This window comes from Schistocerca serialis, chromosome 5 (genome assembly GCF_023864345.2).
Source record: "Schistocerca serialis cubense isolate TAMUIC-IGC-003099 chromosome 5, iqSchSeri2.2, whole genome shotgun sequence".
NCBI lineage: Eukaryota > Metazoa > Arthropoda > Insecta > Orthoptera > Acrididae > Schistocerca > Schistocerca serialis.
This window is the reverse complement of record NC_064642.1, coordinates 11,413,611-11,425,165: the sequence shown is the minus strand read 5'-3', so window position 1 is coordinate 11,425,165 and position 11,555 is coordinate 11,413,611. Positions and strand designations below refer to the sequence as shown.

The window sequence follows — 11,555 nt, the reverse complement described above, 5'->3', positions numbered from 1 at the left end:
GAGTGAAATCGCGTATGGCCACAGGATGACTGATTTGAAGTATCGAGACGACATCTTTGCACTCACTGTGGCTCCATTTGGTGAACATATCTGAGGGGGATTCACGCTGGTGGATGACTGTGCACACCCCAATTGTCTCAATCCTGAGAACACCTTCGCAGTGGAGTTCAGAATCAGTTGGATGTGATGGCCTCCATATTCCCGAGATCTCAGATGCACTGAGAAAGAAAGGGCCGTACTAATAGAACCGGTTGGTAATCGTCCTGTACCACCAGAGATCTTACGATCATCACAGAGGCTGCTGTGGAGGAATAAAGCAACAGCTCACACGCTTATCTGGACAATTTGGTAAGTACTATTCCGTACGACTAACCAAATTCAGAAGTGCCTCCAATTACGGGAAGGGCCAGTTGATCCATAAAAAACGTGAAACTTCCTGGCAGATAAAAACTGTGTGCCTGACCGAGACTCGAACTCGGGACCTTTGCCTTTTGCGGGCAAGTGCTCTACCAACTGAGCTACCCAAGCACGACTCACGCCCAGTCTTCACAGCTTTACTTTTGCCAGTACCTCGTCTCCTACCTTCCAAACTTAACAGAAGCTCTCCTGCGAACCTTGCAGAAATAGGACTCTTGAAAGAATGGATATTGCGGAAACATGGCTTAGCCACAGCCTGGGGTATGTTTCCAGAACGAGATTTTTCACTCTGCAGCGGAGTGTGCGCTGATACGAACCTTCCTGGCAGATTAAAACTGTGTGCTGGATCGAGACTCGAACTCGAGACCTATGCCTTTCGCGGGCTAAGCCATGTCTCCGCAATATCCTTTCTTTCAGGAGTGCTAGTTCTGCAAGGTTCGCAGGAGAGCTTCTGTTAAGTTTGGAAGGTAGGAGACGAGGTACTGGCAGAAGTAAAGCTGTGAGGGCGGAGCGTGAGTCGTGCTTGGGTAGCTCAGTTGGTAGAGCACTTGCCCGCGAAAGGCAAGGGTCTCGAGTTCGAGCCTCGGTCCCGCACACTCCGCTGCAGAGTGAAAATCTCATTCTGGCATAAAATACGTGTTACACAGGATGACACTGAGAAGAAACTGTAGGGTTTGGAGTGGAATCTTCTGCACGGTTTTGATTCTATTATCATCAAGAGAAAATGTTCCATTTCACTTATTTTTGCTTACTTTATGACAATACCTGACAGAAAAAAGCAGTTTTGTTTAACTCTTCAGGGTTTCCCGGAGATCTAATGACATCTTGAGTTGTCGGGTGTTCTGCCGGATATCAGCGTCGTTCTTGCACGATATTTCGGTAACGTAGCTCGAAACCTTCATCAGGTGCGACCTGAGACTGAGCTACGTTACCGAAATATTGTGCAAGAACGAAGCTGATATCCGGCATAACACCCGACAACCCAAGATGTCAGTTTCGTCTGGTGTTGTATCCACTGCTGAAGATAAACTAATATGCAGCATTTATTTTGACCACTGTAAGTACCTAGCAATTATAGTTACGAACACCTTAAATGAGGACGATCACATACGTAACGTTGTGGGGAAAGCGCACCAAGGACAGCGCTTTATTCGCAGAATATTTAGAAGATGCTCTAGATCAGGCTCATCCAAGAATTGCGCCCGGCGGGGGCGGCCGCGCCCCGCGGGCGCAAGGCAGTGTAATTCAGCGCCCCGTACACGACCCTGTGTCGCTGGTGTCGATATGAGAGAGAGAGAGAGAGAGAGAGAGAGAGAGAGAGAGACCGCACAGCACTGCTCTGCGCTGGTGCGCTGGACTGTCCCGCCGTCTGATCCAACGTAAACAAAATATTCTGTTTTAGAAATAGTTTTATGTAAGGGATATAGTGTCTCATTCTGTTAGTAGTTACAAGTAAATATTTTTTGTTATACTTCGTGCTACGGTTTTTTGTATCCCTTTTCCGAGTTTAGAAATCGGATCCTTAGTTTGCTGTTTTGTACGTGATAATTTTAACTGACCAAGTTTGAAAACTCATTAAAAATCGAAATAAGGTTATAAAGCTCTTTAATTCTTACAGTCAGCATTGTTAAACAAGACAATTAAGATTTTACACGTTTTTCTTTTTCGAGGAAACGATTTTGTCTAGGTATGGTACAATATTTCGTTAGACTGCTAACCTCAAAGAATTGGTCAAATTTTTATCGCCAAGTAATGAACGGTTCTTAGTTTTAGCAAGCTTTAAAAGAGAGAAAAAGCGCTCACAAATGTACGTAGCACCAAACACTGAGAGAAATTTGGCCCCGTGCTTGTGCAGAAGAGGATATTTCTCTCGTCAGAAATCTGTAAAAGTCATCCAAAGTTTTACACATAAGAAAGCGGTTCTTCAGGCGGATATCGTACTGCAGGTCAATCAGCTCTAGTTGAAGCACTTGTGAGACGGCCTCAGCCCGAAGGGAAAACGGGAGAACAAATATATATAAGGCTGGTTGAAGCTCACTTATCTCCAAAAATCTGTTTTCAAACTGTTCTTGTAATTCGCAAATGATTTGAACATAATCTGAAAAATTCACATCTTCTTTAACACTGTCTAGTGCAGGAAAGTGTCCACAATTCTTCTCGCGCAACTGTTTTCCCCACAAAATAAGTTCCTTTTTTTTTTTTAATGCCTGAATCGTCTGCACTAAATCAGCAACAGAGTGATTTTCGCCTTGGAGTGAAATGTTCTAAGTATTTGAATGACCAGTAAGGTCACTCAAAAAACCAAATTTGCCACCCACTTAAGATCACAAAGTAATTCTTCTGGACGTCCTTTCACTGAAAAAACCGATGAAGCACCTTTCGTCTGCTCAGACATCTTACTTCGGTGTGGTAGGGGATGTCTCGGTATTCCGCTTCGATATCAGCAAAAAATTCTTTAAATTGGAGCTGTGTGAGTCCATGTGATCGAAGATAATTAACCGTTCGAAGAACTGTGTCCATAACATTTTTTATGTTGACAATCTTGGCACAAAGTGCCTCCTGGTATATCAGACAATGGACTGCCGCGAATAAGGAACAGCCGATTTCAGCCATTTTTGACCTGACGTAACCCAGGAATCCAGTGCGTATCCCTCGTAGCGCAGGGGCTCCATCCGTTGTTACAGTGGTCAGGCGTTCCCATTCTAAACCCATTGACTCGAACACGTTTTCCACGTTTAGAAAAATATCCAAACCCGTGGTTGTGCCTTATAATGGTAAAAGGTCGAGAGGCGCGGCGGGCCGTCGGGCGGTCCGCACGGCCAGCTAAGCAACACAGCTCGGCCACTGCGGTAGCGCCCCAGGGGCACAGTTTGGACGAGCCTGCTCTAGATCTACTGAAGAGACTGCCTAAACGACGCTTGTCCGCACATTTCTGAAGTACAGCGGCGTGATTTGGGAACCTTGCCACATAGGGTTGATGCATGACATTGAAAAACTTCAGACAAGTGCTACTCGGATTGTAATACTGCGAAATAGTGGATACAGCGTCACCCACGTGGTACGTGAGTTGGGTGGCATTCATTAAAAGAATGCGTTTCTCGCTGCGGTGAGATCTTCTCGCGAAATTTCAGTCTCCAACGTTCTCCCCGAATGTTAAAGTACCGTGTTGGCATTCACCTACAGAGGGAGAAATGGTCATCTTAATAAAATACAGTAGAACCCTAATAATCCGACCTTCGACGATTCGTCACTCCAGTTAGTCCGACCATGCTCAGGCTCGCGAGCCTGTGCCGACTTGTCACTGACTGGACGCCTGTCGGGCCATTGTTGCGGTGTCTATCGTGCATATTACTATACTGTACGTTATTGTGCAAAAAATGGCTCTGAGCACAATGGGACTTAACTTCTGACGTCATCAGTCAGTCATTGTGCAGTTTTATCCGTTGTTGGGATTTAAAAGACCGTCGTTGTTTGCTTTATTCCGTGTTCTCTACAGTACTTATTACTGAAGATTCATTGTGTGTACTGTTGTCTGTTTTTCAAAATGTCTGGAGTCAAACGTAACACGTAACTCTTTCACTAAATGAAAAATTAGCAGTTCTACAAAGGCTGGACGAAGAAGAATCGCTCCAAAAAATTGGAAAGGAACTGAATGTAGGTGTTACGACAGTTACGTATTGGAGGAAGATTAGGAAAAAACATTGAATCCTATACAGTTACGATTGATGGTGAAAACACTCTGAAGAATCGCAAAGCACTAGAAAATCTTAAAGTGGTTGGTAACGCATTGTGGGTTTGATTTTGTCAAGAAAGAAGGAACGTAACTCCAATCTCCGGGCTAGTTCCCAAAGAAAAAGCGATAGTTCTGGACAAAAAACTGGAAGCAGAAATTAAATTTGCTGCCAGTGAAGGCTGGATTGAACGTTGGGAAACTCGTCATGGTGTCAGACTTGTTTCTATTTCCGGTGAAAACTATCTGCCGATGCCGCAGCTGCTAAGGAGTTTTCTGTCAAGTTTCGAGAAATTATAGAAGAAAATGAACTGTTACGCTGCCAAGTGTATGACATCGACGAGACAGGGCTGAACTTTAAAATGTTGCCAACAAAAACACTCGCAGCTTCAAATGAATCCGTGGTAGGAACGAAACGTATAAAACATAGAATAACAGTCATTTCTTGTAGCAACGCAGATGGGACCCACAAGCTCCCCTTGTTCGTCATTGGCAAATCTAAGAAGCCAGCGGCATTCAAAAATATATACTTACCTTCCTTGCCGGTTGGTTACCACAATCAAAAATCTGCTTGGATGGACTGCAACCTTTATAAATCCTGGTTTTTCGACGAGTTTGTGCCATTGGTCGAAAAAGACTTAAAGCAAAAAAAAAAAAAATCTGCCTGTTCATGCTCTACTGCTGTTGGATAACGCACCATCACATCCCTCTAAGGAAGATTTGGTGAAAGCTCACTTTCTGCCTCCTAATGTGACCTTACTCATCCAACCAATGGATCAGGGCGTTATCGAATGGTTAAAATGGCGATATCTTAGAAAGTGTATCAGCTCAATCTTGGAAAACTCTGAAGGGGGTCATAACTTATTTGAGGCAATGGAATCCCTGAACATTAAAGATGCTGCAGCATGGGATGAACTGAAACCCGACACACTGCAGAAATCGTTGCGTAAGCTTTGGCCACAAGAAATGATTGAAAATGAGCATACCGAAGATGAGCAAAACAACGACGCATTGGAAATCGTTAAAGATCTACCACCTTTGGAGCCGAACGTCCCTGCCAATGAAGAGTGGATCAACAAATGTAACAAAGACTGAGACACTTTTGAAGAGCTCAATGACGATCAGATTGTTGCCGCTGTTAGCCAGGAAACTGTGAATGAGGACTCGGACGGCGAAGACGAACCCCCAACCCGGATTTCACACAACGATGCAAAAAAACGCTTTCGACATCGCCCTTCAATACATCGAGCAGAATCCAACTTCAACTCCAATGGACGTTTTGTGGATAAAAAAAATGGAGGAATACGGCAGCTAAATCTCGAATAACATCTGATAAACAAAAATGTATCACTGACTTTTTTTTCCAAGTAATTTTCTTTTGTTTTTACTGTAAAAACAATGCATACAGTATAATCGTTTCTTAGTTTATTTATTTGTAAAAAAATCTTTTTTATATACAGTGCTATAAACATTTTTAGTTTACAGTATATATCGTTTATACGTTATTAACTGCAGTACAGTACTGTAATTTGTTCGTCGTTTTTCCTTTCAAAACCAATACATATTATGTGTGTAAACGCTTTTTAGTTAATATATTGAAACGTCCCCTTAGAAAAATTATAATAAGACTGTGCTTAAACTGATACACAATATTTTTTAGCGCAACGCAATCTGACTTTCAAAAATCCCTACAAAAGAATGGCCCTGACTAGCATTAACCTATACGTTTCACAAATCTCTTACCTCACAAAAATCTTGGTTACTCGAACTACTGCAATACAGCAGCGCCACTACTGCCAGCTAAATAAAAGATTCAAACTATGGAAGGCACTAACTATTGATAGGGATAGTTAGCAAATGAAAGATATTAATAGAGAACAAGCAATGTATTTAACTTAATATCATAATATATGTAGCAGTTCATGACAAATTACAAAACTCCGCCATTTCTCTCCCCACATCAACCACTGCTGGCGGCTCACCTCCAACTGCGCAACGCTACGCGCTGTTCACATCGAGCTGCCGCTGCCCAACACTACAATGGCACACAACAATGCAAACTAGACACAGACTGCACACAGCACAGCCAGTGATTTTTATACAGAGCGCAACATAACGTTGCCAATAAGAAAACATAAACAGCCTACTTACAATATTGTTTAACACTGTGTAAAAATCATCTTTTTATATTACAGTAGACGTCTTTTAGTTCTTAAATAGTTTAATTTTTTGTACTAAAGGTCTTTTTTTTTTTGCAGCAAATATTAGTTTTTTCGGATAATCCGACCTTTTTCTCGTACCGTCCATAGTCCCTGTCCCGAAGGTGATGAATAAGAGGGGTTCTACTGTAAGAGAAATCAGAGCTCACACAGAAAGATTTGTTGGTTTTTCCCACGGGCTATTGTTGAGTGGAACGGTAGAGTAGTAGTAGTGTGAACGTGGCTAGATGAATCCTCTGCCTGGCGCCTGAGTGTGAGTTTCACAAGAGCCATGTGGATGTAGATATGCGTCTCGCGACGTCGCGTGACGACTATCTTTGGCAAGTAGTAGAGGTGGTGTTCAGCGAACGGCACGGGAGAGGAGCAGCGCCGGCAGATGCCGCTGGCGGCCGCCTTTCTCGAGTGCGGTAGCAGCCGCGCAGCCACGCAGGTTCGCCGTAAGCCGCGCGTAACGACGCAGCCGGGCTGAATGCGGGCGCGACGCACAGTGGCGGCTGCACGGTGGGGGCGCGCTGCCCGCGGCTGCCCCCGCCCCTCGCCCCCTCGTTACGCAGCCAGCAGCCAGCAGCCGCCCACCTGCTTTGTTCGCCGCCGAGTTTTCGCTGTAATGAGGGCAGGAAACACGATCTGCCGGCCTTCCCGCTTTCCCGCTCTCGCAGTTCTGCCGTCGTCATACGGCAGCTTTCATTATAACGTGCCTCCGTGCCATCCAGTGTGGGCCGTTCCTGAGAACACTGTCTGCGCAACAATACGCCAGGCATTACCGGACCCGATCGTTTTATCCGATAAATTCTGACTCCCTTGTGAGGAATTACCCATCAGATTCTCTTTACACTCTACAAATTACGTAGCCTAATGATCACTTTACGGAGAAAGCAACGTGTATTTTCCACAGCAACACTATCGCTGAGTGAAAAGGGCGTACACAAAGCCGTCGGACAGGGAATGGTGGAATGAGGGGGAAGGCAGTCTGAAGCTCGTACCCCCGGGCTCCATCCCTCCAACGTTGACCTTGACAAGTATTCAATCCTGCAGAAGTCACTTCAAGAACTGGCAATACAAAATACTGCTTCCAAACAATTATATTTATTGCTTAATAAAATCAGTTATACATAATCACTTTTTCAAACCAACAGCTCAATTCATGGGATCAGTACTGCCAATAACAATAATCTTCGTATGAGGTAACGTCAGTTACTTCAGAAAGGCATCGTGTAACGAAGAACGCAAATTTTCATCAACTTTTCAATAATTGTATAAAATTTAAATAAGCGTTTATTGGCAAAAAACCACCGCTAGCCCATACGTGAATTCCTCAATAGCACCGCCTGACCACATTGACTATGATCAGTTGATTCATAGCATGTTGGTCTACCTTCAGAAACCACTATTCTGCATGGTATGGATTAGACGTGTCCTTGGTAGTTTTCTGGAGGTACGAGGCACTAGATATCCACATAAATGTCACACTCTTACAGTAAATTACGGGAGGTGGCTTGTGGTACCGGAGCAGAATGGTACCCACAGGGTTCAATTTTTGGGCCCATATTGTTCTTAATGTATTTAATGACTTGCCACTCTATATTCATGAAGATGCAAAGCTAGTTCTTTTGCTGATGTTACAAGTATAGTAATCACACCAAACAAACAAGAATTAGCTGAGAAAACTGTAAATAATGTCTTTCAGAAAATTATTAAGTGGTTCTCTGCAGATGGACTCTCAATCAACTTTTAAGAAAACTAAGTACATACAATTATCTACAGTAAATGACGTAATACCGTTGTTAGACGTAGGTAGACTTTGAACAGAAATCTGTTACTAAACTAGAATATTCAAAATTTGTGGATGTGTGCACTTACGAGAAATTGAATTGGAAGAAACACATTGATGATCTTTTGAAATGGTTAGTTTTACCTACTTCAGCTATTAGGTTAACTGCCAATTTTAATGAAAACATATAAGTGAATTAGCCACTTTTTCAGTCATCAGTCCTCTGACTAGTTTGATGTGGCCCACCACATAATCCTCTCCAGTACCAACATCTTCGTCCGAAAGTAGTACTAGAAGCCTACATCCTCATGTATTGTTGGATGTATTCCAATCTCTGTCTTCCTCTACAGTTTTTACCTCTACAGCTCCCTCTAGTATAATGGAAGTTACTCCCTGATGTCTTAACAGATATCATATCATCCTGTCACTTCTTCTTGTTAGCGTTTTCCATATATTCCTTTCCTCTCCAGTTCTGTACAGAACCTCCTCATTCCTTACCTTATCGGTCCACATTTCAAATGCTTCGATTCTCTTCTTAACCCGTTTTTCCACAATCTACATTTCACTACCACATAACTTTGTGCTCCAAACGTACATTCTCAGTAACGTTTTCCTCAAATTAAGGTCTATGTTTGAGAGTGTTAGACTTGTCTTGACCAGGAATGCCCTTTTTGCCAGTGCTAGTCTACATCTGATGTCCTCCTTGCTTCGTTCGTCACTAGCTGTTTTGCTGCACAGATAGTATAATTCCTTAACTTCATCTACTTCGTGCCCATCAATCTTGATGTTAAGTCTATCGCTGTTCTCATTTGTGCTACTTCTCATTACTTCCATCTTTCTTCGAAATACTCTCAATCCATAGTATGTACTCAGACTGTTCATTCCATTCAGTCGATCATGTAATTCTTCTTCACTTTCGCCCAGGATAGCAATATCATCAGTGAGTCGTGTCATAGAAATCCTTTCAACTTGAATTTAATTCCACTTCTGAACCTTTATTTTAATTTCCGCATTGCTTCTTCGATGTGCAGAATGAACATTAAGTGCAGAACACTACATTCTGTCTTACACCCCTTTTAATCCGAGCACTTTATTCTTGGTCGTCCACTGTTATTATTCCCTCTTGGCACTTGTACATATTGTATATTACCTGTATCTCCCTATAGCTGACCCCAATTTTTCTCAGGATTTCGAACATCCTGCTTCATTTTACACTGTCGAACGCTTTTTCCGGTTCGAAAAATCCTGTGATTTGAACTGTACACAGTAACACACTACCTGACCTACCTTCCTATTCATAACGAATCCTACTCCCGTTATACCATTTTTCGCCGCTGCTGATATTACCCTATACCCGATCTGAATAGAAATCGTTATCCTCTTTACATTTCGCTGCACTGACCACTACTGTATCCAGACTGAGCCTTTGCTCCCCATTTCAGGTTTTCTTGCTTCCCTACCACGTTCGAGCTTCTGACACTCCACGCCCTGGCTCGTAGAACAATATCCTTTCGTTGGTTCTTCATGCTTTTTCTCAAGGACATCCACCCCCCCCCCTCCCCCCACTCCCCCTTGGCAGGTACCACCCAGAGATCCCAAAGTTGTTACTATTGCGGAGTCTTTTGACAATAGAGATATCGCCATGACACTTCTTCAGTTACAGGCCCCATGCCCAGTTGATACACGTTATGTGTCTTTAATGCAATGGTTTCTATTGCCGTCTTGTATCCTTGGTACCACGCTTACCTTTTGGCTTGCTGTGGCTATTTTAATACGCTGCTTTCATATGGCCTCATATTTTTATGGTAATTCATCATGAAGAGAGAACGTATTAATTGCACAAAAGCGGGTAATCAGAGTAATAGCTGGAGACCACGCAAGATTACCTTGCAGACATTTATTTAAAGAACCAGGGAATTCACAGTACCTTCGCAATAAATATGTTCACTTGTGAAATGTGTTACTAATAACCGATTCCGGTTCAAAAGTAATAGCGAAGTGCGTAGCTACAACATTAGGAGAAATGATGATCTTCACTATTGTTTCAAATCTGGCACAGGAAGGTGTGAGCTGCACACACAAATTAATGCAGTGTCCTCAGAACGAAAAACAAGGAGGATCAGTCACAACAAAACATGAGTTGTAAGAAATATATATGCAAAACATTTTGACACCCCAAAAATCAAGGTTCTTTTTCTAAAAAAAAATAAAGGGATGTGTTAACTCGGCGATGAAATTCACATTTACATAGTTTGGTTTGCAGATGACTATCAGTGCAGGACATAATAGAATACGCCCTGAAAAACCATATAATGCAAAATCACGGTAAGAAGCACAGCGTAACAAAAACTTGGTTTAGGCCTCACTTTGTTGGATGAGTTAAAACATAAAAAATGTTCACTTTCCACAGTTTTCAGTAAACAGAAACCCACTGATGCGGGCACAAAGGTGCTGGAGCATGTTTGGGTAAAAAGGAAAAACAGTGTGTTCGCAAAAAGACGGAAACATTTATCCTATAATTTATCTGCGAACATGGAAAGGAATACAAGACCAGCAGAGCCAAAAGATGAATATGGTGAGAGTGTGGTGCTAAAATGAAAACCAAGTACTTAACAATCGCCAATATTTATTTACGTATGAGTAGCATACAAATTTGTTCAAAGGAACAAATAGAAGGGCATGGCAATATTAAAATGACTAAATTTAAATATCTGCGATTCACATTTCAATTCAATCAAGGTCGTTTGACAGACTGCAGCAGGTTCTGGACTGGTATCCGTTCTTCAGGATCCATTGCGGTACCTTCAACAACTTCGTCGTCCTGAAACATATCTTCAATCTCTTCCTCATCCTTGTTGCGCTCAGTTTCTGGGGCGTTCTCTCAAGATATTCCACAACAGTGTTCACACGTCGAATAGCGGTTCAATGTAGACGTGCGACTCCCACATACCACTGTGATTACTGGTTTGCGCGCTCAGGAGGTCACCTTCAGTAGCGTGTATGGTAACAAATCTTTCGTCATCGTAACGGGAAACAAGCCTGATAAGTTTTCCTTCCATCCCTACTGGTATGGATCAATATTGTTCCCCAGCCAAGATGATCGTAGGATCGCAATGGGTTCCACCTCGCAGCGTCAGATGTTGGAGGTGTCCTTTCAAGTTTAAAAGATCTTCTCGGGACAGACTTAACAAAAATTCGTACCTGAGCTGCTCCAAAATCGCGCAATTGGAATTCCCACACAGTACTAGCGTCAGCTGTTCTCCTGCCTGCGCTATTGCGTCTTGACCAAATTCAGCAGCATGCACATTGAGGTGTGGCCACCGCTCCAGTAGATTTAGTAAGTTCCGTTTTTCCTTGACCAAACAAAAAGTTTGAAAAAGGTAAATTCAGGATCGAAATTGAAAGAATGACTGGACTG

The 11,555-nt window shown here is 42.8% G+C and overlaps 1 non-coding gene across 1 annotated transcript; it reads right to left on the bottom strand.

Annotated features, from left to right (window-relative positions):
* Nucleotides 1–454: 454 nt before the first annotated feature.
* Trnal-caa (transfer RNA leucine (anticodon CAA)) lies at nt 455–529 on the bottom strand. Its single transcript has one exon. It is a non-coding gene; the product is annotated as a tRNA-Leu (tRNA).
* Nucleotides 530–11,555: the final 11,026 nt, after the last annotated feature.